Here is a 7,285-nt window from a genome sequence, read left to right on the forward strand (position 1 = left end):
ATAATCCCTATTGCATAATTCCCTATCTGCAAACTGTAATTCAGCAGTTTTGTATTTAATTTACATTGTGTCTGATTTACACTGTGCTTAATTTACATCTACACAAGAGCAAGGAACAGAAGTCAGGCTTTGACAAATCCAGGCCATATTAAACCTTGTCAAATTCTTTCCAAAGGAAAAAATGTAGAGCCTCAGTGCCAATATTTCTTTGATATACTGGAATTTATGGAAGATTATGTTGCTCATCTACTAGTCACAGAGGTCTTCAAGGAGGCTTTTGGGGGGGGTCTTCAATTTTTTCTGGCAGACTATGAAGAGTGAAACACACACATCCTGGCATGGCGAGCACCCGTGTGCTTGCTGCCTGCTTCACCCAGTCATGCTGAGTAAAGCCTTCCCTGGTGCCTTTGGTGCACCAACCCAGCTGTGTAGGGGGATAGAATATAAGGAAATAAAGATAGTGTAGAAAGTAATCTTACCCATAAGGAGTTGCAGCTGGGCCAGTTATCAATGATTAGGAGCAGGCCTGACTTTACCAGGCCACAGCTGTGACCAAGAGAAGAAGAGGGCTATAAAAGAGTGGGGTGGCTGGTTGAGAAGGGCACTGGGGTCAGTTGGCTGCTTTGTGAAGAAGCAAGAGGTAGTGCTTGAAGAAGCAGGCAACAAGAGCCACCAAGAAGGTATGAAACTTTTGTGATAAGGAGACAACAGTATGGAACCCCTGCAATAAGATGGCAACACAGTTGTCCTGGGCATCAGAGCCAAGCCTATAGAGAGGGGAAGGTCTTGTATAACAGGAGAGGGAAGAATAAGTAGCCTTTCCCGTGTTTCCCTGCTGCCTTCTGCTCCTCCCTTCTCAGCCCATGAGGTGCCTTTGCCAGCCCTCAGGCAGCTGAGGACTGTTAGCAACAAGAGCACTGCTCCCTGCAGCAGGCCAGGCAGGACAGGACAGGGGTGCACAGGGGTGGGGAAGGGCATCCTTGGGGAGAAGGGAGGAGGAGAAAAAGTGGGGACATCCCTAAACACTCTTGAATTCTTTAGCGCTCTACAGCAGCCCCTTTTCTCTTACTTTTCAAAGTTAGTTACCATACTTTTACTGAGAGGCAGCTCTTATTATTCCACATGCTTTTGCCTTTCCTGTTAAAAGACATAAAACTTGTTTTCCATATAAAATCACCTCAATTTTCTCTATAAAAGTACTTTATCTGTTCAACTCTTGCAGGTCAATCTCACACAAGAATATAGCAGGCTCTGAAACATCTCAACTCTATACTGCTGACATGCAGTCAATAGTTCATTAAGGAGAAGTAGATATATTTTAAAGAACTTATATTTAAAATGAAGGATTTTCTTTTCTTTTTAAGGAAAATTCACGTAGTTATACAGTTACAGAGAATGTATTACTTTATCTTTCATGTAATTCAATTATATTTGTAGAAGATGCCTAATATGTAAAATATGCTTGTTTGACATTTATGAAATGCACTGACTAATAATTTTCAAGATTTTCTGATGGATGATTCCTATTGTTCAAGCAATGCAGAAGGAATATATTTCCTGCCATTTTACGAAATGCAAAATAATTTCTCAGTGAATGTTCTACATTTGCTCTGTCTCCCTAACATTTTCTGGCAGGGAGGAAAACATGTCAACATGCTCATGTTGAGCATGCGTGAAAAATTTCCCAGTGTGGTTATGTACTCTTGGTATTCCAGCAGTCTGGAGAAGAATCCTATATATTCATGCACTGACATAGGCAAATTATCATTTCTATCACCTTCTAGCTGTTCAATGACATTATATACCTATCCACAAACAACTGTAATCACTTTGGTTTATAATTCATTATTCATTAAAACTTTAATACAACTTGTTTTTCTTTTTCAGAAACCAGACTTTGCAAGTTTGACCTGAGGATGAAATACTCTGAAAAAAACTTTACTGCATGCAGTATGGAAATCAAATCTTCAGAACTAAAATTCCAGTGACCACAATTTTCCAAGATGCTTTGCATCTTATTTTAAAATTTATTTTATTTTGTTATGTATTTCAATAGTTATACTACTTTTGACGGAACTTCTGGATACCTGAGTTTCCTTTGCAATTTAATAGGATTTCAAAGTGGTCAGAAGTCCAATGTGGGTCTGTCTTCATTTTGTTTTGAAAGTGAACACCCAAATGCACAAAAATGGGCTTTGGCTTTTAAATGTAATGTTTTGTTACAGCAGAAGCTGTAAACACTTTTTCAAATATCAAGCTATTGGCTAAGACATAATGTCGGTGCAGCGGTTTGTGAATAGTTTCCCTGTGAAATACTTTTTTTATGTGAGACTTTTTCTTCAGGCTTGCTTTTGGTCCAGCAAAGACATCCTGAGCTGTAAAGAAACCTTTAAAATCTCCTCTGGACCCTAGAAGTCTTTGCCCTAGTAACCTCCAAGACCTGGATCCCAAGCCCACAAAGTTTTGATGGGTATATGCTGGCTTAGCTGGTTCCCCTACATCCTCTCCCTTGATGTGCTGCTGAAGCCCCTCCTCCAGTGAGTGTGTAATTGCCTTTAGGAAAAGGGAAACTCACCTCCCTGCAAAGGAGCAGCACACACTGAAACCAGTGCACTGCTGGCAGGATATGGTGAGCAGAAGCCTTCCTTGCCACCCCTGTGCACCAGGTTAGAAGGAGAGGCCACTGGTGTGAGCAAAGTGAAACGAGTGTCATCCCTCGTATCTTGAAACAAGTCCAGTAGTATGGTCATTGTATGAGAACAATTGGAATCACACATTTACAAAATAGGCATTTACTTTTTGCTGGCTGCCTTTTATTTGAAACCCAAATCCACAACTTGTATAGACTACCACAAAGAAAAATAATGCATGTAGAAAAGAAGTTGGAATAAAAGGGGTACTCCAAACCCTTATTATACTGAGCTTCCTTTATGATGCTTGACTTCTTTTCTTTTTTCCTTTACTTTTTTGCTTCCATGCAATTACAGTTCTTGTGTGAACTAGCAGTTGTCACTAGTGCTTTTACAGCAGCACCGTAAAGATTGACTGTTTCAGTTGGGGTAAAGCAAATCCAAGAACTCCAGCTTGGCGAAGCCTCTGAAAATTTACAGTGAGCTTGTGTGCTGTTTTTAAATATGGGCAGCAATATACTTTGGAACATTCTATATTTAAATTTCAGCAGTGATTATTTACTCACTGACCACAAATGTCTTTGTACAGTACCTGCTATGCAAGATTTGGACTGAGATGTTCAAACTTGAAAATTGATGTCCAAATATCACTGGCAGAGGTGTGCTGGGGAGAGGCAGTTGGAACACATTAATTCCCTTATTCTCAGTGCATACTTTTCTGTAGGTTTTGATCCTGCATGAAACAAATCTGTGCTACTTATTACTGTCATCTGGTCCTGGTGTTAGCTGCTACTCCAGGGTGGTTCTCAGCCTGTTACCTGACAGCCCTGGGCTATGTTTGGTATCCTCAGCTTGTGCCCAATTCAGTGGGGGCTCAACAGCCAGCAATCCTATCAAAGTGCTTGACCTTAGCATTACTGGAGCATTACTGTTGTTTCACTCTGTTAATAATAGCTTCCACTGACTCAGGCCTTTTTTTTACCTCAGAGGTGTGAGGGAGCTTCAAGTCTTCCCTGTTCAGACCCTAAAGAAGCATCGGAGAGTCTTGCTGGATTGTGAAGAACAAGAAGGTGACATGTAAGCAGACCAGGATCATCTACATGGTGGCTGCTTCTTGCTGCTCTCCCTGTGAATTTTGTTTTAGAGCAAAAAGCATGGTGGTGTCATGGCTTATAAGAGTGTTTACATAAATACATGCACAGGTCTGCACTCAACGTAGTTTGAATTAACAGACTGCTGTCCAAGTAAAGATTGCTGGCATGTACTACCTATGAGCACTGGGAGATGTCTTGGAAGATATTCCAGCTCTTGTCAGGCCAGCTTTAGGTAAGAGCTGGGTGTGAAAGCTGCAGGCTGTGGCAGCCCCAGGAGGTGAATCAGGAGTGGCAGCGCTGTGCCCCAGTCTGGACCTCTGCCTGCTGGGACCTGCAGGGCAGGGCTGAAGAACGAAGACAGCAGTGGGTGAAAGGCTGGGAGAAATGCTCCCTTAGATCATTCCTTCTCTAGGAACCCTTGTATGGGGAAGTGCAATACTGGATTTCTTTTAGAGGCCTCAGAGGCTATGCTTTTGGTAAAGCTAAACTGGGATATTATCCCTGAGAAAACATCAGTGTAAATATCCATTTTAAGCCACTAGAGTAGATTGAAACATTGCATTTGAATTACTTGTAATAGCTAATTTGTTGATCTGCACAAAAGGTTAGTTGCAATTTCAAAGCTAGTTCTATTAGATTTTATATAATGAGACACTTTATTACATTATAGGATAGCAGATCCCGTTGTTTGTGTGTTGTTTCAAGTGCTTTACTTTGCTGTTGAGACCTTGCCATCACAGTCTTGGTGTCTGTAATCTGTTCTGTGGGTCAAAAATGGGCATCAAAGGGCTTATTTTTTCTTTTTTTGAGTCAGTTTTCATTGTTACAAAGGCTTTGAGAAAGTTTCTGGTATTTTTGTACAGGAAGCTTGTAGGAGACAAAGCAATAATAGGCTGAAAAATAAAAGGTTCTTTCCCAAGTAGCATGATATCACTCTAACCTCAGGCTATATTACAGTGAAAATTACTAGCTAGAGTCTTTTATGAAAATATTTTCCATCAATCTGCTTATTAAATTCTATGAGAAAAGGTTAAAAGTGACATGTTTGCATTGTCTACCATAGAGGTGCCATTTTCTCTGACAGACATCTGTTACTCAATTATCATTATCTCACATTTCTTAATTTTCTAGTCCAACTCTTAATAGGGTCTCCAGCATGGAAGGCTCTGTTCAGCAGCAGGCTGGGAAACATTCTTCTGCTCTTTTGCAGAGAAAACTTCCAGGACTTGGTCTCCATTAAAAGAAATGATCAAGTTTGTGCTCCAACAGTTCAAGATTTTCAAAAACATGCTGCTATTTTAATGTTCATGGCATTTTCCCCCTAAATATTTAGACTGTGTCATGGCAACAGCTGCTTTTAGTTCTAAATTTGTTTTGCCATCCTTCATTTAAGAAAAAAATGGCAGTTTCAATTTATTCCCCTTAAATGTAAAATTCAGTATTTTAAACTTTATTAACTATAAACAACTATACCAATGGTTTGTGGTCAGCTTTGGATTCTCTATGCAAATGGAAATTACCATACTGATTGCTCCTCATTATGAAGAGGCACCTAAAACTATAAGATAAAGGCAAATATAAAGTGTGTACAATGTGTGTTGTAGGTTTTTTGGAATGGGGATGGCAAGTAGAGGGTAAGTAGCAAAATTAGTATTCTCAGTACATATTTAAAAATCAAGAAGCAAGCTAAAAATAATTGTATCATAACAGGGGCAATCAATGGTCCAATTTTTTCCAGTGCATGAGTGCAAAGCGGATTGAATAACTGAATGTACAAATTCTTGATATTAACAGCTGAACATTTTATTGTCCAAGACAGGGCTAAGGAAAAGGACATTAAAGATCCTTAAATGTAACTATTAACAAATGTAGCACAATTAATTGTTGCTGCTGTCATTATTGCTAGTATATTTGAACAGTGCTGGAAGAAGAGTGTAGTGGATTCCACGACAGGTACTTTCTGAGTGCATTTGGATGATTTCTTACCTTGGTCAAAATAAGAGACTTAATTCTGTTGCAGAAATCCTACATTTCTTTTTAGAGTAGTCTGATCAGCAAGAAAATCAGTCAAACAAATTTAATGAAAAAAGTGCATGCAAGTCTTTTGCCTACATAAGCAATACACAGGACCTTAATGGGTATTTTATTAAAAAATAAACTGTTCTACTCAAATTCTGATTACCAAGTGATTATTATAAATATTTATTCAACTTGCATATATTTATAAGGGAACAGGACAATGTACAGATATAAAAAGGTGCAACGACTTAATATAAAAAAGAAAACTGTTTTGACTTTTTTAAGTCTGAGAAAACCCTACTACTCTACTACCTAGTAGTACTGAGACTTTACAGTTAAGCTGAAATATGCTGCTAGTTTTAGCTCTGAAGTACCACTGCTTTATGCAGGATGGTTAAGGCAAGATATGTACTAATGGCTGATGGACAACAAAAAGATTTATAATTGGATTATGCTTATTATCAAAAAACTACATCTTGCCACAGGAGGAACACACATAACAGACATACAGATATTTCATACCAGTTAATTCTGTACCACTCCTTCCCCTATTTGTTTCAAAGCGAGAGTATGAATCTATACATGCTGCTGTGTGTATTGATTTGCACAGAACCTGCTGGATTTCTTGATCCAGGAAAGCTCCTTTCACTCCCTTAGTAGAAGTAACCAGATCATTAAAGTTACAGTTTGTCATATGTGCATCCTCCTCTGAATCAGGGCTGTCAGCATTGAATAGGACAAGGAATTGATACTAAACACTGTCTTCTTTGTAGAAAATTCATGATAAAATACTTACTATGACTCTCTAATCTCAATGTTTTTCAATGTTTTAAACAATTGCTGGAACAGTTTTTTCCTGTTGGAAAGTATAATTTTCTTCCTTTTCTGGTGCAAGGCTTACAAACACATTCTTTAAGATCATTACATTATCTCAAGTACCTTTAAAAAACTTCCCTCTGATCAGCTCCATGTTCTGTGTATTGCAGGAGATACAGATAATAGAGCTATTCACATAAATTTGCATTAATGATACTGAATTTCCTTATAAGTCTAAATTTAATCTACATTTCAAAAAATTAAAAAGTGTGACCAACATTTTTCTGATAGGCACACTAACTGAGCATCAGCTTTATGGCTGTTTGTCAAAGCAGATAGAAAATAAAAGCCTTTTCTTTAAGATATAGGGCAAAACTTGGAAATTGTAAATGCATCTGGGCAGCTGAGGTCCCAGTCTTGAAAGGCAGCTGGAGCACACCTACATTGCTGTGTGCTTTCATGTTCCAGTTCATCTGCTTCTGACAACATCAAGGCTCTGACACCCACAGTGCAGACTTTGCTCATTGCTTTTGGGGGCTACTCCTCCCGTACCCTACAGTTATGAAGATTTGATGCTTGGGGTGATGGAGCCTGTAGCATGTAAAAACCTGCCTGTATTTCTTAGGTTACCAAGTAACACTAAGTCCATCTTTTTTGTCCCTGTAAAATGTTGTTGGTTTTAACTGAGCTCTTACTTGAGATCACACACTGGTTGTTTTTCTTCCT

The 7,285-nt window shown here is 38.9% G+C and overlaps 1 long non-coding RNA gene across 1 annotated transcript; it reads left to right on the plus strand.

The window, feature by feature from the left end:
* Positions 1-613: 613 nt before the first annotated feature.
* LOC131558103 (uncharacterized) lies at positions 614-6,423 on the plus strand. Its single transcript, XR_009274780.1, has 4 exons — positions 614-680; positions 1,888-1,950; positions 2,057-2,138; positions 3,618-6,423. It is a non-coding gene; the product is annotated as an uncharacterized LOC131558103 (long non-coding RNA).
* Positions 6,424-7,285: the final 862 nt, after the last annotated feature.

Source organism: Ammospiza caudacuta, chromosome 5, assembly GCF_027887145.1.
Source record: "Ammospiza caudacuta isolate bAmmCau1 chromosome 5, bAmmCau1.pri, whole genome shotgun sequence".
NCBI lineage: Eukaryota > Metazoa > Chordata > Aves > Passeriformes > Passerellidae > Ammospiza > Ammospiza caudacuta.